At 36.1% G+C, this 22,926-nt stretch overlaps 1 long non-coding RNA gene across 1 annotated transcript in view; it reads left to right on the top strand.

Annotated features, from left to right (window-relative positions):
* LOC117283373 overlaps positions 1–22,926 on the top strand; it is a 132,530-nt gene that overhangs the window by 94,401 nt on the left and 15,203 nt on the right. The window contains exon 2 of the long non-coding RNA XR_004514343.1: positions 1,185–1,278. This is a non-coding gene — a long non-coding RNA (uncharacterized LOC117283373). The remainder of the gene's footprint in view (positions 1–1,184; positions 1,279–22,926) is intronic.

Genomic DNA, 22,926 nt, shown 5'->3' with positions numbered 1-22,926 from the left:
AAAAAAAAAAAAAAAAAAAAAAAAAAAAGATAAAGCACAAGAGAGCTCTCGATGAAGTGCCAATTCATTGGTGTTTCTAGCAAAAGAGATGAGAAATGCTATGTGCTCCTGGAATTTTTTATCAGAACAATTAAACATTTGAACTGTGTATATCTACCCTCCCGAACAATCTTGTTTGAAAAAACAAACAAGAAACAGAAAACACTTTTCAGTGCCAAAGATATAATTGCTATAAGGTGCTTGTGAGTGTTATAATAGATTCATTTCAAGGTAACTACTTTTCTCATTTTAATAACTATAAAATTTAACTTCTATCCGTAGCACAAACTTTTCTTAATCATTACGAATAGCATGTTCAATCATAAGTGTAGGTTTATTCCTTATGCCATGCCTCTCTAGTCTCCTGGTATGACCACTAATCCTGATATGTCAACTTCATTGCATTGAGAAATGCCTAGAAGATTATTAGAGGACGCTCCTGGGCATGTCTGAAAGGCTCATGTAGGTTTGGACTTGAGTACTAAATATGGTCCCCTACCCATTCCTCTCTGATTCTGTTCCCCTGCTCTGCTTCCCCGCCGCTATGAAATAAACATCTCTGCTCTGCCATACCCTCAGGCCATGAAGTTTCTGCCTTGAAACCAGCCAACCATAGACTAAATTCTTGATTCAGATGTAGGTGTTTAATATTACATCCTGCACATTTTTACTCTCTTTCTGGTTCTATTCTTTTCTATTTGCCTATCTGTGGTTTATCCTGTGCCGTTTACCTTAAGATGATGTAGCTGTTTTTTTATAGAGGTTCACTGCTATGAGTTTGCTTTGAATCTCCAAAGAGACTTAGACTTTTCAGGAATGCTGAAACTGTTGAGATTTGGGGAAAAGGATTATGAATTTCCATTTGTATGTGGCATAGCTGTATTATGTGAAGTGGGTTTATAAACTTGCTATTGTCTTTATTTGAAGATTAAATATGTTTTAAGGAGCCACTTTTGAATGTGAAGTTGGCAAGGGTTGGATTCTGACTGTCAATTATGTCAACTTTATTGAATTAAAATATGCCTAGCAGACTAGTAGCGCATACTTCTGGGTGTGTCTGGGTAGGTCATGGAGTTGAGGCCTTGAGTACTATATGTGGCCTCTAAATTATTCTCTAACATTATTCCCCCTCCTCTTCTTCACAGCCTCCATGGAAAAAGTGTCTTTGCTGTGCTGTATCCTTCTGTCCTGATGCTTCTGCCTTGGAACTGATGACTATGGACTGCACCCCCCAGTACTGTAAGCCAAGTAAAACTTCTCTTCTTTTAAGCAGTAATTGTATCTGGTATTACATCTCAGCAAATATACCTGGTTTAGTCCTGTTTTCTCTGCCTAGAAAACTATCTGCAGAGGTAAGAAGGTGCCAGCTATAGCAGATAGCTGCAGGTTTGTTTGGAGGAGGCTTCCTCTGCTAGGTCTTGTGACCTGGCAAAAGATCTTTTAAATGTTTTTACTTGTGACAGTTGAAGCATAATATGAAAACGTTTAGGCTTGTATTATTTAAATGTTTCAATTTTATTTTAACACAAAAAGGTGGACAACGGAAAAGCACAAATACAGAAGCATAATTTTATGAGGAAATGAAATGTCAATGTTGCTAAAATAGCAAAATAGAAGCATTACATATTTTCTAACTTTGCCTCTTTATAAGGGCTCATACAAAACACTTTATATTCTACAGCAAGATTTATACTTAGTTTCTATATGATTTGAGTTCAAAATGTGTTTTTTGAAACTTGTTTTTTTCCCCAAAATTTTTAATAAAGAAACATTTCACTTTAAATCATAAGACACATATCCAGTCAGTTGCTTTGAAAAATAAATCCTGGCATCACTGGCAATCTCTCTTTCATTATATCTTACACAGTAATATCTTCATAAACAAAAAGCAAGATTAAAAATTCCATCTACTATAATCAGAAGTTTAATATCTCTGCACAAATCTCATCACTGATATGTGATATGCACTTTTACTGCTGTATAAATGTAAGAGCACATTTAAGGAGCTTTTCTGGTTAGCAGGATATATGTTCCTTAAACTGGTGGCTAGAGGGAGCACTCCTGTACTAGTAACAGTTCTCTAAAAGAAATAAGCCTGTGCTTAAATAAATCAGATTTTTGTTTGTTTGTTTGTTTCATCTTTTGTTGTTTTTGTTTTAATTAAAGACAACACTACAAAAGTACCACAGATATTAGCTTAAAGATTTGTGTTCTAGTTACAGTTCTACATTATTTTCTAAAACGTGTGAGTTGCTTTATGCATGCCTCATGACTTACTATCAAGAGTGTATAGAATCACTTTGGTTAAAGGGAAAATGGAAGGATATCAGCCTCTCATTAAGAAAGACAAGGGTTGTCCTGTGACTGCCAGACCCATGATTCCTTTGGCCCCAGCAGCAGGCCTTCACCTCCCTCTTTCACCTGTAACATTCTCCTTTCTTCTGACTATGTTGGGCAGTGAGAGGCACATGTGGGAGAGGAACCCTTACAAAAGGGGATGTGGAGGGAAAAAAATTATCCTTTCACCAATTGGTTTGCTTACTTTTGCCTTTTCTCAGACCTCCGGGTATCTGGAATTAATATATTTAGGGCCAAATCCACTTTGACTCAGCCACAGTTTTGGCAAACTGAGCCTTTGCTATGTGGTTTGGTGTATCTTTGGCTTTCTCTGTCTGCTGGTCAGGTAGTTGGTTCTCGCTAACCATGAAATTTGTGGGAGAGATTCCTAAGCCCATTTCTTACTATTTCCATAGCATAGAAAGTGAAGCATTAATATTTATTTAAAAGTCAGAATCTTTGAAGATTGGGAAAATTTTGTGGGGCTTAGACATGCCCACATTGAAGGGGACCTGTGCCAGAGGAGGGTTTCAATTGTGTCATTAAGTCCATCCCTGGTATGAACTTTAAACTTCAAGCCTACAGGTCTTGACCACACACTAGGCCTTCTATAAACCTGAAGTAGGCTTTAAGGGTGTGCCCTGTACTTTGCAGACTCCAGTGTCCGGGTTAGAAAAACAGGCAGCTGCTTTCTCAGAATGTTACTTACAGTCATTTTATAATTTACTTCTGCCTGAAAGTAAAGGCCAATTTTTAACTTATTTGTTATGCTGCATGTTGCAAATATCAGTAGGATGCTAACATGTAGAAAAGATGCATTTTATTCATAGCGAAAGGAAAAGAAATTATCCTTAAAGAAACAACAAAGAAACCGTTCCTGATTATTCATTTGAGGATTTCACAGAATTGCCAGTAGCAACCTCAAGAAGCAGCCTGCTGGTTTTCATGATGTGGCTTTTGGATAACTGGGACCCATGAAGGTGTTCCAGGTGGTCTGGGGGCAGGCCCAAAATGGAAGCTATACCCACACCCATGAAACAACATATTTCTATAAATGTATTTTCCACTGTAGACCTAAGGCCAAGCTGGAAAGCACAAAAATGAACCTTTAAAAAACTGTAACCACAATAATGATTATAGAGCCAAGCAATAACACCACAAAATGGTCTCAAGACTTTGTGATATCAAAGAAAGGAACACACTTGGGTAGGTGGTCCACAGGGCCTCTGGCCCTACCTAAGTGCTCTGGGAAAATATCCCGGAGCAGTGAAACCAGCATAATTTCTCAAGGTCTCCTGCAGGTGAATATTTATCCCAGAGAAAGGCTCATATTTTCCAAAGTTTGGCTTTTTTATCCTATATACTTTTAGATGAATTTTGAACATTTAAGCATATGATACTCAAAAATTTATCTCTTGGAAGCTCTCTAAACTTATGAGTAAGAAGAGGAAGAATTTTGAGGGGGTAGACAAAAGTGTATTTTGGGATCATGCAGTGACCACATATATTGACTTTAGGAGAAAGATTTGTTCAATAAGTGGTGTCTATTTCAATTAAGTGGATATTTGGGTGCAGTGGAAACTGTGGTATTCAAACATATCAAAGGCAAGTTCATGCTAGACTACTTCCTATTTGGATATATTCTGAGCTGAGCAGAAGGGGAAATAATATAACATTTGTGAGATACAGACTTTGTAACAAATGCAGCACTATTAGTTTTATAGGAATTATTTCATTCCATTCTCCAAATAAATCTGTATTATTTTATTATTTTCATCAAAAGATAAGAAAATAGCCAGACAGAGAGATTAAATAATTGGTTTAAATTCACAGGTCCATACAAATTTCACTCCTGCCATAGTATGCCAAGGGTGGCCATCATACCATTTTTAATCTGCTATCCTAAACTTTTTCACAATTTTTATTTGACTATTGTTTGTTTCTTTCTCTTTTATATAAAGGGTGATAATTATAGATCTCTGACCAGCATTACATATGACTTGACTATTACCTTTAATCGCACACATCCCCACGCCCTTTAGGGAATTCAGGGAATATACTTTTCATTGTAGCTGAAAGCTCAAACCGGAAGAGATCTTTTATTTTGGTCCAGACTGACCAGTGTATTCAAAGTTTGAAGGCTGAATTATCGTTTGGGATTGCTCAAGAACTTTGGGATCCAGTTCAGAGAGGTACTATTCTGTGGGTGTCTTGTCTCCTGCAATTCTCATTTGCTGCTCCAAGAATGCGAGGCTCTGACAGATCCTTAACACTAGCAATCCCTCAGGGCTGTGCTCATGCACTTGGTAAGCTGGAGAGATGCGATAGGTTTCATCTAGTGTTCACTAGACAAAGAGTAAGTTTGTTTGCTGCTTGTTATAAAAGTGGTAGACTCCCCAAGCCTAGAGTTTCTCAACAGCATGTGAGTATCCATCTGGATGGCATTGTCCTCATGCAATCTGCAGGCAAGGAAAACTGTGGTAAGCAAAATCATCACTTCAAAAAGATTATACCCCTAATCCTTGGAGTGCTGAATATGGTAAGATGCCATGCTTTGGTAAGATGCCATGTTTCGTTGTGAATATGTTTCCTTACACAAGAGAAATTTGTGAGTCAATTATGGTTACTAAATAGCTGACCTTAAAATAGATTTTACTGGGCTATCAGAAGCCCAATGTGTTCATTTCAGTATTTAGAAACAGAGGCACAGAAGGAAGTCAGAGAGATGCAAGAGAAGAGAAATTCAGACAGATTTTGAGTAAAAGAAATATTTGGTGTGCCGTTAGTCACTTTGAAATGGAGAATTTCACCTTGAGAGGTGGCATGTGCATGTAATCCCAGAAATTTGAGAGATTGAGACAGGTGAATCACAAATTTGAGCCTAGCAGAGACAACTTAGTGACTTAATGAGACCCTATCTCAAAATAAAAAAGTGAAAAAGGATGAGGATGAGGGTGTAATACAGTGTGAAGGCCCTGGGATCTCCTGACCTATGGGGACTTAAGAAGATTATCACCCAAGCCTGTTCGTGCCTTGCTATACAGTCCTATGAGATACTAAGTGCCATTTAAGGCTACTGAATGTGTAAAAGTAAAAGAAAGCAAATGCAGGAACTCAAGCATGTTTACTGATGCTTTTGTAACTTGCTATGCTGTCAAAAATTCCTCTGTCTCTAACCCTGATATGTGTGTCCTCTACAAATATCCATAACAGCACAAAAGGCTACTTTTTATCTTAAAGTAGAATAGTGGGGACTCTTGAAAGGTTACCAGAAATCTCTGCAGTAGGCTCCAGTATTCTGCTCACTATACAATGCAAATCTGCTGGGGAGGGGGCAAAAGACAGAACCATGCGAGACAGAAAGCGGGAAGCCAGGACAGCCAATGGTACTTTAGCAAAAGGTGCTGGTCCATTCTAACCACTGATTTTTATTGGCCATCATCTGTAAAGGCAAGCTACATGAGAGGGCAGAACTACATGCCACAATGCACAATAGTGCAGTTTCTATGGAAACTAATGGAGGCGAGGCTTGTAGAAGAAAAATAAAAAGCATTTTTGAATTAGGAACAAAATAGACAAAATATATGGTTGTAATTAGAACACTGTCCTTCTAGTGAAGAAAGGTTTTGTTGTGGGAACAGAATTTGGGAGCAAGTTACTCTGACCTTGGTCAGACTCACTTCTCAGAATAAGCCAATTGTGGGGTTAACTCTTTACAGCCTCCACTTGGAGCATAATCAACATTTCAGTCTCCTGCTGTAGAATACAATTAAATTGAAAGTGTCTAGAATTAAGAGACATTAGCAGTAACACCCCCAGTGTGCTGATACAGGCTGTTGCATTACATACTGAAAGAGTATTGTAATGAAGAATACCTGGATTTCAAATCAGCCTCCAGCACTTAAATAGCTATTTGATGTTAGGCTATTTAGTTGACCTTGCTGAGCTTACATTTTTAAAACTTTCATAGGGGAAAAAGGAAGAGGCAGGATATTTTATGTAAAAGTGCAATTTCCCTACTATGAGTGTTATCATTGCATTTATCTAAAATGTACAAATAAATGTTTTGTTTTTTAAAAAAACTTTAATAGGTATTACTAAGTAGTTGTCAACATTAAATGAAAGTACAAATGCATAATGCTTATATAGTCTGTGACAGACTGTAAAATATGCTCTTTATTACTCTGCATTTTGTCTGTATGCCTCTCATGGTGGTATTTTAGTGATCAATACATAAAAAATGGGTTAAAATCCTAGATTCTTCATTCAAAAAACATCTTCCAAGAAAATAATTTGCTTCTTCAATTAATGATTTATGTGGGGAAACACACAGATTTGCTTTAATATCTAATCTGCATAGATATAAACTGTTAATCTAAGATAATTTTCATTTGAAGATTTTAATGCCACAATTGTATTGACGACCTTCACGTATTTTTTTCTCACTTCATTTTTGCCTTTTAGTACCCTCCTTCTCTATTCTTGCTGCCCATGAAATGTGGCCTTAGAAGTATCCTGCCTTCCTATTTCTTTCCACAGTTTTGCATTATCTCCTACTCAGGACATTGATCAGAATATATGTGGGATTTATGAGATTCTGGCTCTTTTGTTCACTGGTCAACAAAAGTTGGTAATATGGGAAGCAATCTTGGGCATGAGCTGATAGCCTCCAATGAATAGATTTTACAAAATGGCATGCACCAGGATGTAAGGATATATAGTGAATAGCCACACTGGCATCAGAATCTGGTCCTGTGCCTGGCATGGTGGTGCGTGCCTGCAGTCCCAGCTACTCAGGAGGCTGAGGTGAGAGAACAGCTTGAGTCCAGGAGTTCTGGGCTGCAGTGCGCTATGCTGATCAGGTGTCCATACTAAGTTCGGCATCAATTTGGTGACCTCCAGGGAGCGGGAGAACACCCATTTGGCTAAGGAGGGGTGAACCAGCCCAGGTCAGCAATGGAACAGGTCAGAATCTGGTTCTGTGACTTCCCAAAGCCCTGGGCTTTTCATTCTATGCAATCTCTAAACAATGATCATGAGTACTGTTCCTCTGTGATGAATTTTACATAGTGAGACACAGAAATACAGACATTACTAGCATTCTCTTCATAATTTCCCATTGCTCTTTTAACTGTTTCTCCTTTCCTTATCTATTCAAAAGCGGCTGCGACAAACACAAATATATTCATGGCAACTGACTCTCAAGGATTGATTTTTCTGCCAGAATCTTGGAGTTACTGACTTAGCAAGGGGTTGAAGAGAGAATAAAGGAGAGACAGACTCGAACATGGATGTTCTGAGAAGATGTCTGTTTCAGAACACTGTCCAGAAGCCATTTTCCCTTCATTTTATACACAGAATAAGTAAAGGAATAAATTTAGTTCTACTGGCATGAGTTTTCTCCATTTGCTCAGTCATCCCTGGTGATACAGAAACTTTTTCTTAAAAATTCTTATTTGAAGAGTCCAGGTGACTGACCAGCATATAATTGAACTTGAATTATTTGGTGGAACTAAATTAATGTGTCACAAAAGGAGTAAAAGACATGTATGAGAAATTCTGCTGGTGGAGAACCATTCTGCCTGTTGAAATAGCCCAGGATACAGTATGTATTTCTCACATCATTAACTTATACAAAAACATGTCATTGTCAACTACTTTTCAAATTAAGTAGCCTGGACAATTCTAAAAAAAACGTTTGGTTTAAACCACTCCATGAAACAGTCAGGTTCACCCCTGAAGTTATAAATATAAATCTTGCTTGATTGGGTAATCTGCAGTGATTGAAAACATTTTTATGTAGATGGAGAATAGGTAGTAAAAAAAGAAAAAGAAAAATGAAGAAACAAAGTATGGAAATCTGGCTCTGAGGCAGTTTTGCAGGAAGTTTTGAAAATTAAAACCTATGGGAACCCTTTCCCTTTCTCTGCACTGTTTTTCGTATCCTTATGGACCCAGCTTTATCTGCCCTTTTATCAACTTTGAGTTCTTATCTACATATATTTTTCCTGAATCTTTCAAAAACTACCAGATAGACAATAAAATTATAATCTATAAAAAGCAGTTGCCTAATGTCACTTCGCAGACATATACATAGTCAAGGACAGAACAGTTTGTATTTTTAAATATTTGCCTGCTTTCCTTGAACCTTATTGGAAAGTAGCACTTTTTCCTTGGTGGAACATAAAAGAGCTTTAAAGCAGTTAACGGTTTTGCGTCTTTGACTTCAAACTCCTGTCTTTTTTATCAGACTTGTCTGAATATACAACAGAACTGTAAAAATAATTAAAATAGCTTAGATAACCAATTTGGGAGCCGGGGAACAACATTTTTCCCCTTACATTATTCTCTCCTAGGACATGGACCTCTTTATGGACGCAAAAATGTAACTGAGTCAAACCCAATAAATAAAAGAACTTCAAAAGTTATCACATACACTACTTTTTCTTTCCTTTCTCTCTTTTTTTTGGTGCTGGGGATTGAACTCGGGCCCTTGAAGTTGTGAGGCAGACGCAGAACCGCTGAGCTGAACCCCCGGCTGCATACACTCCTTTCAGAAACATAATTCCTAAGTTAAAGGGGGGCAGGAAAGCCTGGCCCTGCATCTTGGCACCGCATGTGTTCTTGGTTCGTGGAGTAGTGGTGTACGGTCGGGTCAGAAAATGGCCCCAGTGTGTTTGCTGTGGTGGAAGATGAGTGTGTCACAAACATCGCGCCACACAACACATTTTTCCCGATGGAGATCACTCGTCAGAAAGACCTGATGACTTTATGCCCTTTGGGCAATAGACTGTCTTTCTTGAAAATGATGAATAATTGATTTACAATTTTCATTTTTTGTTAGTACATATTCAAGGCCCTACAGTATTGCGATGGTAGAAAAATATACACTTTCATCTGTTCCTTGTCTTTTCACCCCTCTTCCTCTCGTTCTATTCTCGTAGTTGCATATGAATGGGAAAAATGATTTAATTAAACTGAATTCCATTTTTATCTTAGCACTTATTGCAAAATCTCAATTTCCCATATGTTATTTATTTTTCTATTATATCATTATTTATCATTTGGTTATGCATTGTTCTCACCTTAACTGAGGACAAGATCATAGTAAGAAAGAAAATAATATTTGTGTGTATAAAACTGGGCATCTCCAGCCTTTTTTTCTTTCCTCTCTCTTTTTTACAGAACTGGACATTGAACCAGGACCTTTGCACTAAACTATATGCCAGCACTGATCCACACACAGCACTGATCCACACACTACATACCTAGTCCAGTTTTTACTTTTTATTTTGGAGTGAAATCTCAATAACTCACTAGTTTACAAGCACTAGGGTCAAACTTGAGATTTCCTGCCTCAGCCTTCCAAAAGTGTTGAGAAAACAGTCTGTACCACCTCACCAGGCTAAGGAAATAATATTTATTGGCTAAAATAACATTCATTTATTAATACAGAGCACAGCATTTTTTCACAACATTTATTAATGATATAAAATAACATATTTATTAATATAGAACATATCATTTATTAATACAGAAGATGCTTTCATTTTTAATGTATAATTTTATTTAATCTTCATAATCTGAGCTAAATCATTTTATATCTTTATAACAGATAAGGAAACTAAAGTCAGGAAAACTAATTGTTCAAAGTTACTTACCTACTAAGCAGAGAGCTGACAGAAGTAAGGTTCAAACTCCTAATTAAGTAGTAATTTTAACTAAGTAATAATTAATGACTTGAATAAAAGATGTAAGAAGTCTGAAGTAAAATTCCCTGCCCGATGCTCTCCATTAGTTTTAAAATAAAAAATACCAGGAAGCATTATAAACAGCAAATAAGATAGATACAAACCCTAAAAAAATTTCCAATTTAAGATTAAAATTATCGACTTCAGCTCTCTCTTTTTGCCTATGATGTTACTAGTTTGGGCAAACAACAAACAAAACTCCATTGAAAGTACCTTACTAAGTAGTCAAATAACATTCCCTCATCCACTTTTGCCACTTATACTCACACCCAGTGTGAATGTGCAGGAGAAGCTCAATTTGAAGGGCCAATATCACAAAAGAAGTTGAGAGAAACCAACTTCCTGCTTCCTTCTATTGGAGTATTTGCTGATTCTTGTGTCTGGAAGAGCCTGAAAACTCAGGCAAAATATGACTGCTAAAATGAAGAGAAACCATAAGGTCTGGAAATCCTGCAAAGCATAGAGGAAAAATAGATTTCTCATCTGCTAAGGCAGTCAGCATTTGTGGTATCAATATCCCCAAGGAGAAAGTAAAGATGCAAACAGAACACTGATTTTTCCCTGAAAACACTAGACAAACTCTTCAGCTGACCAGGATAAAAGTAATTCACATCTTTAAAATTCTACTTCCTTTTTTATTAAGAATTCCATCATTAAATTGTGTCTTTAATCATATTTTATTAGAAACTATAGTGAAAAACCAGCCTGTCCCTTCAATACTTTGCTTACTTTCTAAGGCAAAATCTAACTTCATCTCTCACCAATTCTTCCTTCCTCAAAACAGTGGAACATGAATGCAATTCATTCAAGTTCTTTGCCACTTTTTGGAAAGAATGGCTTCTCTTCCATTTTCAATTAACATGTTTCTCATTTCCATCTGAGACTTTATCAGAATGACCTTTACTGCCCATATTCCTACCAATATTCATTCTCTAAGAACATTGAGGCTTTCTTTATAGCTCTTTTTCTTTCTTTCTTTCTTTCTTTCTTTCTTTCTTTCTTTCTTTCTTTCTTTTTTTTTCTTTCTCTCTTTCTTTCTCTCTCTCTCTCTCTCTCTCTCTCTCTCTCTCTCTCTCTTTCTCTCTCTCTCTCTCTCTTTTTTGAGCCCTCACCAAAATCACCTCCTGTGGTCAAATACAGTGAAAATATTTTCTATCAAGCATTTCAACATTTCAAGTCTTTACCTGTTGCTTAATTCCAAAGCCACTTCCAAAATTTTAGATATTTGGTACAAGAGCACTCTCACTTCTCAGTTTCTTTGTCGTAGTTTGTTTGGGCTGCTATACTAAACATACCGCAGAAAAAAGCGTTGCTTATACACAGAAATATATTTCTTACAGTTCTGGAGACTGAGAAGTCCAAGATAATGGTGATAATGGCATAGCAGATTCAGTGTCTGAAAAGGGCTGCTTCCTGGCTCTCACACTTGTCTTTTGTGTCCTTACGTGGCAGAAGATGCAGGAGGGCTTTCTGGGTACTCTTTTATAAAGGCGCCACTCTCTTTACCTGATCAGCTCCTCTAATAGTTCTACTTTCAAATACCATCACACTGGGGATAGGAGAGTAGAATATGACACCCCAGAAAAATCCCATGGGCAGAAATTTTAACAAATTCAAATCAATGCTTGTAAAGAAAAGAATGATGAACTACAACCGCTAAAGCCAAAATCACTCAAAATGAAGGCAGTGTGTGCTGTTTTCCCTGGATGGAGCTGACTTAACAGAAATTTTCCCCAATGTTTTCTGTATTTCTACACTGATATTAAAATGCAGTCAAATGTTGCTCTCAAAAATATATTCAATTTTCACTTGGATTATTGAAATATTATTTTTACTTTATTGCCAAAATTAATAGAGATATTTCAATTTTTTCTCAAAGTTACAAACACATGTAGTTCAAAGAATCTAATAGTACTGTAGAGACTATAAAGAAAAGTAACGCTTTTTACCCACTTTGTATTACCCAGATTCCTGCAACTGACTCTTTTTGTTGGCATTTAGTTCCATTTTTCCAAATAACAAAACACTGTTATGATTTTTTTCTTTTTAACTATACCTTGGTTTCCCAGAATACGAAATTATCATTTAGTTCTTTTTTTCACTATAATTTTATTTATTTTTAAACTGAGTTTATTGGTATATTTTAGGTATACAGTACAGTTACATTCATTATGTGGATCTTGGATCTTTACATGACAGGTCTTGATTCTCATTTTTTCCCCTTGTCCCTGCCCTCCCTTTACCCCCTCCTCCCTTCCCCATTTACAAACACGTTATTTAAATTTTTTCATTTTCTCCTATTTTTCTCTCTATTTTTTTCTTCAGTTCTTGACCAAAACTTGGCAAATTTTTATTCCATTAAGATTTTACCATCATTTGGGATTGAGGTTTTTGTTCAGATTCCAGCCCATCAAGAAATGCTAGTATTTGGCTGTCAAGTGGATCTCCTGCTCTCAGAGCTGTGACGTACTGGGGGGCTTCTTTCCGCCTTCTCCATGTAGATGTTGATATCACTAAAATCTTGTGAGTTGGAGTTGGTTATCACCACTTGCTTCTGTTTGGAGATTTGTGAACCTTATCACCTGGATTTACATATAAAACAGATAACACACTTTCCCACTTCATATATGTATGCAAATTAAAGACTAATAATAAATATTAATTAGGGAAATATGATAAATCACTGAAAGTACAGTGTTTTCCAGTAGAGACCTGTGTGATTTTCACAACCAACATGATTAATAATGCACCCTAATTTCTCTGTAATACTTAGTACATCCTCACATACCACAGTTAGGTTGGTTATTTTACGTTAGGATATTTTATGTAATAGTCCTCAGGTGCTTCCCTGAACTATATATTTCATTGAAAACTAACCTCCTGTTTGTGCTGAGCCTAGAGATTCCTAAACAATTTTATAGGTTTTTATGTTACAAAATGCAATCAAGAAATATATTTTATTTGATGATAGAATGGGAGTCCTCTGTTCTTTTCCTGGAGGTGATTATACAATAAGCTTCAGTTTGGAATTAGATGGCAAAATGGCTCTTTTCCAGTTCTTCTGGCTTCATACTTCGAACTGTGGCATTGTTATTCTGTTCAGGGTAAATTCTTATCCTATAAAACACACATTTAGTAACATATCTAAAATTGGCTGAGAGGCATTAATTTTACATTATTGTAGATTCATTACTTCTTTCTTATAATTCACAGAATGATTATTGAGTAGCACCAGTAGTTGGGAAAATGATTAGCTTATTGTTCTGTAAATTTTATTCAGCAGTTTTTTTAAAAAAGGAAACACCAGCCAGATTGTCACCTTTGGTCCATGGTGAGGAAGAGTCTGCCTGCAGAGGAAAACCTATGATATCTAAAATAATCCATGTCGTGATTAAAGAATTTCAAGGAATGTAATATGAAGAAATATGAAAAGAAATAGCCCATGTTAAAAGTTCTATTTACAACTCATATTTTGAGACTAAGAAAGATTAAATAATTCAGTTAAAAATTTATATGGAAACGACTGAAACTGGAATCCAGCCTGTCTTACTATTCAGTGCCCTTTTCCATTTACCCCCTGAATTTGGCTGAGAAAGTTTGCTTTGATTAGCTTCACTGAGATTTATATTATTAATGAAAACCAAACACAGAATATTCCAGAAAATGTTGTATGGAGGTCAGAGTTATTTTAAAAAGTGTGATAAACTCCACTGAGTTTGGGAAATGCTTGGTAACCAAAATATGGCATGATACAAGACATGGCCTATACCTTGATGATTCTTACTTTCTTCTAAACTAAGTATAGGATCTCACAGTACTCCCAGTACTGTGCAGCCAAGTCTATTAGAACTTGAAAGTGGTCTCACATTTATCTTAAGTACAAAATACAATATATAATTCTATCAGCTCGGAGTCCAGCGTGAACCTAGGTAGCAATACTTGGCTACAGTTGAGGCTTTTTCTCTGAATTTAATTTTCATGCCATAGAATTTTACTTTTATCTTAATACAAGCTATTTAACTGGTTAATTTCTGTTATAAAAATACTACCCAAATGAATCTGACCTACAATTTTGTGTTTCTTACTACAATTAAGGAAAACCTTTCTGAATGAATTTGAATTTTAGAGTTAATCTATGTCTCAACCATTTTCATAGCAAAGCTAAGAGGAAGGTGTAGAGACTTCCTATGTATCCCACGCCCTTACACATGTACAATCTCCTCCACTACTGCCACCAAAGTGAGACATCCATTCCAACTAATACACCACAGTCGCTCAGAGTGTGTAGTTATCTTGGGCTTCACACGTACTGTTGTGCGGGCTATGGGTTTGGAGATACACATAATGGCATGATCTTATGCATCCTATTATCTTATCTACATAAGTATTTTCAGTGCCCTAAAACTTTTCTTTTCTCTATCATTTCTTTCCTATGCTTTTATCTTCTCTACTCCAGGCAACCACAAACCTTCTTATTGCCTCAACAGCTTTGCCTTCTCCCGAGTCATCCAGTAAGGGTGGGAAGCCCTTTCTGATTGGCTTCTCTCACATAGTCCTATGCATTGAAGTTTCTTGTTTTTGTAGATGGCTTGATATTGCTTATTTAAGCATGGAATAAAATGCCATTGTCTGGATGTACCAGTTTATGCATTTTTGCACCTATTGAAATGCATATTTACTTCCAAGTATGGGCAACTGTGACTACAGCTACCATAATAATCTGTGTGTAGGGTTTCCTTTTAGGTAGACATGAGTTTTCTTCTGTATTTCCTTTGGGTAAATGTCAAAGAGCATGATCCTTGCAGTGTATAGATAGATTGTACTTAGTTTTGTGAGAAACTTGTGCTGTCTTCCAAAGTGGCCATACTATTTTCACTTCTATGAGCAACCATCAGGAGTTCTTGTTGCTCTAACTTTCACTTGAGTTGGGTATTAATCAGTGTTACAGATTTGGCTTATTCTACTGATGTATAGAAGTACCTTATTCTTGGTTTCAGTTGCATTTCTTTTATTTCAAATGACATATAACCTCTTTTAATATGGTAATTTGCCATCTGTATGTCTTCAAGGGGAGTTCCTTGGTAAGCCCTTTGGGCTTTTTAAATTTTAATATTGACTGGTCATTTTATTAATTCACTGTTGAATTTTAAGAGGTCTTGCTTTACCTTGGGTAACAGTCCTTTATCACATGTCATTTACAAAGATTTCCTCAGAGTGTTTGGCTTCATTTCTAATTCTAGTGACGCTGTCTTTCACAGAGAATTTTTAATTTTAATGAGATAAAAGTAGATCAGACTAGTACATCTGGTATTAGCTGGTGAATCGACTTGTGTACTTACATGGTCTCTTCACTATTTTTGCAAGTGAATTGTGCCAGAAATTCTGGCATCTTCTTTTTTTTTTCTTCTTTTGGTACTGGGGATCGAACTCAGGTACTTGCGCTTGCAAGGCAGGCCACCGAACTGCTGAGCTAAATCCCCGGCCCTCTGGCATCTTCTTAATGGCTGCTACTATGGAAATGTGAGACTTTCCTTCACTGTGGAGATCATTCAACTCTGTAAAGCAGGGAGAAACTGTGAATGAGTTTCACGGCCATGGACATAGCCACTCTCATTTGAGAGGCTGCTCCCATATTTTTGTTCCAAATATAACTACCCATACCCTACGCTTTTTGTAACAATGTGCTTTCGTATCATTCAGCTAAAGAAATGGCTGACTAGGTCAATCTTGAAATTAAGGGAAAGCATGTTTTCTCATCATATAGTTGTCCTCAGATTGACCAACTTCATTTAGAAGATTTTTAACATGTAAAAATGTCCTCTGAAACACTGTGTTTTAAAAGATAGAAACATTCCAGAAATCCCCCTGGTAGAGATCATGTTATTAACCAATTGGTGCAATGTATACAAGAGACATGGGATTATTTGTATAAAAACTTACAGCTCAAAAATTTATGGCAGTAATATAAACTCATGAATGTCCTCTGCTGCTTGGGGGAATTCTCTGCAGTAGCTAGATGACTGATGATGTGGCAGAGTGTGATAACAAGTACAGCTGCTTCTATAAAAATGAAATCATAACAAGCTAAAGAATAAATCCTCCATAAGAAATCTCATAAAGTGACAATCTAGTTTTCTTGTTTTCCTGTAATGGGATTCTATCATCTACTTTTTCCACCCAATGCACAAATCAAGTGTAACATATTTCATGTTCTGGTTCTTCAAATGCTGTAAATAAGATTGTTTTTAAGTGTAATATTTTAAGGTAAACCTACAAAAACAAATCTAAAAACATGCCAGCTGCAACATATAGGAGAGTTTGATGATGAGCACACCGAAGAAGATAATTTTTAGATACAATTATATCACAATTAGTGGGAGGGATGTTTCGCATGTTTCTTTTAAAACTTAATGATTCCGTGTTGCTTTGGGGGATCTCTAGATACGAAATGTTTTAAACCATTAAAGGTTATGAGTGAAAAATTCTCTTCTCGCAATCAGTGCACAAACAAAAAAGAAGATAATATTACAAATACAGAGGAAAACTCTAACTTTGGATGAACACATGAAAGATCTTGGATTGGCTAAGAATAAGCATGCCCAGGAAGACATGAGTCCTAACATTTGACTTCCCAGTTTGAACAGTACAAATCTAGTCTCTTCAACTATTCTAAACGTAAGGTAAATATACAGCTGTATCAAAGGACATATTTTCATTGTAAATGTCAAAATGTACTTGACAAGCATGAGAATTAAAGTGTTTAGTACATTTTCTCTGATCTCAAGTATGAAGTAATAATCACTAGAACTCAGACTGAGCAATGCAGTGTTGCTTAAGACAAAGGAAGAAATTGTAAGAGTCATATCAGTGGGGGCTGGACTACTCAGTGAAAGTATTAATTTCCAGAAATGAGGTCAAGGGGTTTTGATGCTCACTTTAGCCACAAATGCCCCAGTACATACTGGATGAGGATGATTACATCCACTTATTTATCCAACTAAAAAAAGTCCTATCATTCACTACTCTGTACTAGTTGTTAAAAATGATCTCATATTGTGATGTATTTCTTAATCTCCAAAGATATTAAAAATATATATGTCACTGTTTATTAATATAACTTTAATTTCAGATTACTTATCATTACCATCATTGTTTTGAAGGGCTATCTATTCTAGTCAAAGCAGTGAAGTTTTAATACACCATACCTGCATGTGTGTGCAGGACCCCCACCCACACTCACTCACACACACACACACACACACACACACACAAATAATATAACAATATATAGCTGAATTTGTCCAGGTCCTAGTTTTTTATTTTGGGTTTTTTTTTGGGGGGGGAGGGGTATTGGGACCTTGTGCTTGCAAGTCCGGCAGTGGAACCACTGAGCTAAATCCCCGGCCAGGTCCTAGTATTTTAATGATGCCCTCATATAATTCTTAGAAGTATCCCTTTTACACTGAACACTTTTGGATGATAATCTGGTGGTCCTAATAAGAATGCACAGTTGGATATTTCTGGTCCCTCCAAATTGTTCTAGTCATTCCATGGTAATTCTACTAGTTGATTTGTTTGTTTGTACTGGGGATCAAACTGGTCCTTGTGCTTGCGAGGCGCGTGGTGGCACCGCTGAGCTAAATTCCCGGCCCTAATTCTACTATACTTGTTGCTAGTATAAAAGGCAACTGAAAAATAACATGTTAAATCAGAATAGAGAGTCAGGAAATCTCAGTTATGGGATGTTCAAGCTTCCAGGTTCACCCTCCACCTCTGCCCCTCAATGGAGCTACAGCATAGAAGTTGCTCAGTCCCAAGTATCAACTGCACCAAGGCTAACTTAGGTAAATAACAATTTCGAAGGAAGTGTTCATCACCAAGAATTATACAGATTCAACGTTGTAGACCTATAGGACTTGAAGTCATCTGTGCTTACAGGAAAGGATGAGTTGTGGGTTCTTCATTTCCTTAAGCAATGGGCAAGCTTCTGAGCCCAGGATGGTTTTGGCACATTGCACACATGTAGAAAGCACTCAATAACTGGTGAATGATAAATGGCTGAATATTCTTTAAAGCTTCTTGAGGTATATTTTCTAGCACAAAACAGTGTGAGAGGTCAATCGATTCTTTGTTTCTTAGGTATTATATGAACCATGTAAACTTCATTCTTTGTCTTACATTGTTTATTAACCCTAAAGGATTATACATGGCAGGATGCCTGGGAATGAATTATATCCGCCAAGAAAAAAATGAGGAGATTGATTACAATGATCAACGGCTTAGAGCCAAATACCTTAAATGCAAAATAGTTAAAATTAAGGAAAATATTTAATAGTTATTCTATTTTTGCTGATATTATATTATTCCATTTAAATTAATAGGTATGGTTTTTTTAATCCTGAAAATGTACTATCACTAGTTACATCAAAAGATAGACTATTTTAAAGAAGGTTTTATTAATATTATATATCAATGCATTTCATTTGCTTTCAAGAAACATATGCTAGCATCCTAATTTGCTGCAAGTAAGCATCAAGACCAAGAAACTAATACTTCTTTTTGTATTGGCAAATAAATATAAATTTCAGACATGCAAATGTAAACTTAAAGAAATACGTTTATTTCATTACACTATATCAGCTAGTACATTATCATCTGCTAGTCAAATTTGATAAATAGGCTGACCTAAAGTAAGATATGAATTCCCTCATATGTGTTATACTTAAGAGAGAAAATGTGCAATTTTGCCCATATGGGTAGCTCATATTATATGTAGTTATGTGAGATTATGAATATTAAGTTCTTTAGATAAATCACCATTTTTGAACTAAAATTAGGCCACACCTTTCCTATAAACCCAGAGGGACTTAGATTATTGTTCAGTTTTGAAATCTGGCTAGCAATTTTTTTTGCTTTTGCTTTAGTTATTGTTTTTTGTTTGTTTGTTTGTTTGGAGCATTGCATTATTTTCATGCTTAATATTTATGTGATTAACAGTGGAAAGATTCCTAATGAAATATTTATTTGCAAGTAGTGTGTACACTATCAAGAGTTTTACTTGGGGGCTACCATGTGCTACATTTCAAATGGTTGGAGATTAAAAATGACCATTTTGGGGGATATTCTTTGTCACTGAAGTAGGGGTTAATGAGAAAATATTTCAATAATAATGTGAATAGTTTGTGTTTATGGAGCTCTTTTCTTTAGAATATAAAGCGCTCATTTCTGTCCCCATTTCCTGATGCCTGACATGTATTCTGAGTGGTGTTTACAAAGCTAATTTTGGTAAAATAGAAATGCTCCAAATTTACTATTTATTTTCTTAGACTTAAACAAGGGCAACTCAGTATCTAGAGAGCTATCAGGTATGACGTATAAATCAGTGTGGATTCAGGCTTTTTCCACTTACAGGTATACCCTTGAGACGGTGATCTAATGAGGAGTGGTAATTTAAACATGGTAGTGTTGGGTCACTTACAATATGAGGCCTCCCGAAAATGCTCAAGATGCCCTAAGAATAGAATGATATAGAATTGATTATATGACCCAAACATCACCCAGTTTCCTTATCTGCTTTTCTAGTCATTTTTCTTTGTTCTCAGTCCCAATTGGAGACATTTTATAATGTCTCACACATGTTAGCATCAACTATGTAGTTTCAAGGAACAAGACTAATAACTCAGCCAAATTCCCCAGAAACCATGAACCCATGAATAGTAACTATTTGTAGCCAAATGAAAATCCATCTAGCTTCCAAATTAACTATTGTTCAGTTGTCCATTTTCTATTGCCACAGATAAAACTAATTTTCCAGTTAGTACTTAAAACAATCAAAATGTTGGGGAAGAAAATCAAAGGATCCCTTTTTAAAAAAGAAAAGTTAATTAAAGAAAAAAGTCAGATAATGTTGACTCCCAAAACTTCTGAGTAAAAGTCAATGTTCTTGCAGTCATTACCTAAGAGGAGAAAGGTTAAATTTATTCCACAGGAGCACCTTAAGAAGTGGTGATAAGATGTGAGGAAGTCAGCATCTCAGTCCCCAGGATGGTTTTTCAAGAGAGTCATACTTGGCCCAAGGGTATAGGAGAAAGCATCTGACCAGTATCCATTCCACAGAGCTTTATTGCATTATTCTGTACTTTTTCAAAATTGAAATAAAAGACATTTTCTACCAAGGACAACTCTGCTTATAATTAACCCTTGGGACTTATATTTTTCAACTCCAAGGATAAAGTTATTACAATGCTAAAAATCTGTGCCAAATGATCACAGGGATATAAAAGCTGCAATGAATTCTCATCTAGCCAAACTGAATGTGAAAAATCATTGCTTGCCTTCTCTTGAGGCAAGGAGATGCACTATTGCTATGACCCAAAGATCTCTGGTTTATTTGCATTTCTCTAGGTAATTCTGTACTTGATCCATGTGCATAATACAGATGGATGGAACAGGAGTGCAGGGCTTATGTTTATTAGCATTAAGTCCATAAAAGACAAAATATACATTGTATTTTTTACATTGCAGATGAAATTTGCAGAAAGTTGAAAATGACATTTCTCTTTGATGTGACATTTTTCTTAAATTTACTTTATCTTATGCTGAATTGGTTATATAGATTTAACTTTACATGACATCAAAAGACTACAAAAGATTGAAATTTATAATAAAGTAACAAAATAGAATCTCAAATTTGAGGAAGCTCCTATAATGCTGCTAGAATAAGCCAGAGTTACACAATATCACAAGCACTTGCAACTGAATGAAGAGTTAAATGCATCAATCTCTAGACAATAGGGCTTCATACACTATGGTCCACCAACAAATACAACCCATCTGCCTCCTGTTTTGTAAATAAAGGGCTGTCAGAACACAGTTGTGTTCAAATGCCAATTTGTTTACATATTATCCATGGCTGCCTTCACCCTTACAAGAGCAGAGTTGAATAGTTACAACACAAACTACAGGTCCACAAGCCAAGAATTTTCACTACTTGAACCTTTGTAATAAAATCTTGCAAATCTCTGCCCTAAAGCAACTACTCCAAACCAGACTAATCCCCACACTAACTCTCTGACCTTTCATTGACCAAACTCTACCCCAAGCTGGTCACAATAAATATCTAGTGCTGAGAATCCCACAAAATGAAGAATGATCTTTGAAATGAAAACACCATCCCCTATGGAGGACACCTGCAACTGGCTTAGCAAAATGCCATTAATGTGGGAGAGCCTATCAATATAAGCAAACTATATGAAGACACAAAGAACAGAAGACAGAACAAACAACAGAAGATGAAGTGTATGTGTGTATATCTTAGTATTGCAAGACTGATGAGACAATACCAGTGAGAAGTTCGCAAAAGATAAAATTAAAATGGCTTCTTTGTTTTTCTTGAAGCGTGGTGTGTGTTCAAAAATATACAAAATTTATTTACCTCATGATTGATGTGTACACATCCATGTATTCACCACTCAGATGTAGATACAGACTATCAGCACACCACAGTTCTTGCAAGCACCCCTTTTTAGGTATTACTTGACTTGCAGAGGCAATCACTATTTTGATCTATCACTTGGCAAGCAGCCCATCAGAGGGCTCCCACTGATGCCTACATCCTTATGTAGTCACTCCCTTATGTTACCCTCCTATGTTCTAGCATGGCTTCTTTATGTGCCATATGGCATGAGAATATATGATCACCTGTCTCTTCTGATGCTCAGTTATGAAAAGACAGTTGCCCACTGGGGATGTAACTCAATGGTAAAGCACTTGACTGACATACATATGATCTTGGGTTCAAGCCACTAAACTGAACTTTTTTAAACGACAATTAAGACAGTAACTCTGTCTTGGGTTTTATATCTTACATGTACACATCATTTGCTCAAGAGAATGTATGTCATAAGCGGTCCTGTGAATGGGACAGCATGATGAGAAACTGAAGAGTCTCCAGCCAACATTCAATTAAGACGAACTTAGAACAAGGGCCTTTGGCCCATCCCTACTTTGGAGATTTTAGGCTATCTAATCTTTATCTGTCTATTTATCAACTGAAGGACATCTTCACTGCTTGCAAGTTTTGTAGATCCTGACCAAAGCTGCTCCAAACTTGTGTGTGCAAATTTCTATATCTTCATAAGTTTTCAACTCTTTTGGAAAAATACCAAAAAATTCAACTGATGGATCATATGGTTAGACAGTGAGTGTTTAGGAAGCTATTGGATCCTTTTTTTTTAACATCATACATACATACTATCCAAAATGTACTAAAGGCTTGAATATAAGTCTTGAAATTATAAAGTGCCTAAAAGAAAATGTAGGGAAAAATTCCCTGGACCTGGTTCTTGACAATAATGATTTTTTTGGGGGGGATATGACACAAAAAGCACAGACAAGAAAAGCCCATATAAACAAGAAGGATCTAAGATTATGTCAAATTAATTTTAAAAACTTCTCCACCACAAAAGGGAAAAATCGACAAAATAAAATCAACATATGTAATGAGAAAGAATATTTGCAAACCATACAGAGTTTAAAATATAAAACGCGTAAGAAACTCAGATGTGAATAGGAAACAACATAACTTGATTTTAAAATTGGGTAAAGGACTTGTGAAGACATTTCTCCAAAGAAGACAAATAGCTCAAGGCAGAAGAACAAGTGTTTAACGTCACTAATCATCAAGGAATGCAAGTCAAAGCCACTATCAGACATCCATCCTCACAGGGGTAAGGTACTATGTTTTTTTTAATGTAATCATGGGGAGAAGAGAGAACCTTTGTGTGTTACTGATGAGAAT

This window comes from Fukomys damarensis, unplaced genomic scaffold (assembly GCF_012274545.1).
Source record: "Fukomys damarensis isolate Sample0158 unplaced genomic scaffold, DMR_v1.0_HiC HiC_scaffold_4, whole genome shotgun sequence".
Taxonomy (NCBI): Eukaryota; Metazoa; Chordata; class Mammalia; order Rodentia; family Bathyergidae; genus Fukomys; species Fukomys damarensis.
Note: the sequence above shows the minus strand (reverse complement) of the source record. Positions and strands in the feature narration are given on the sequence as shown.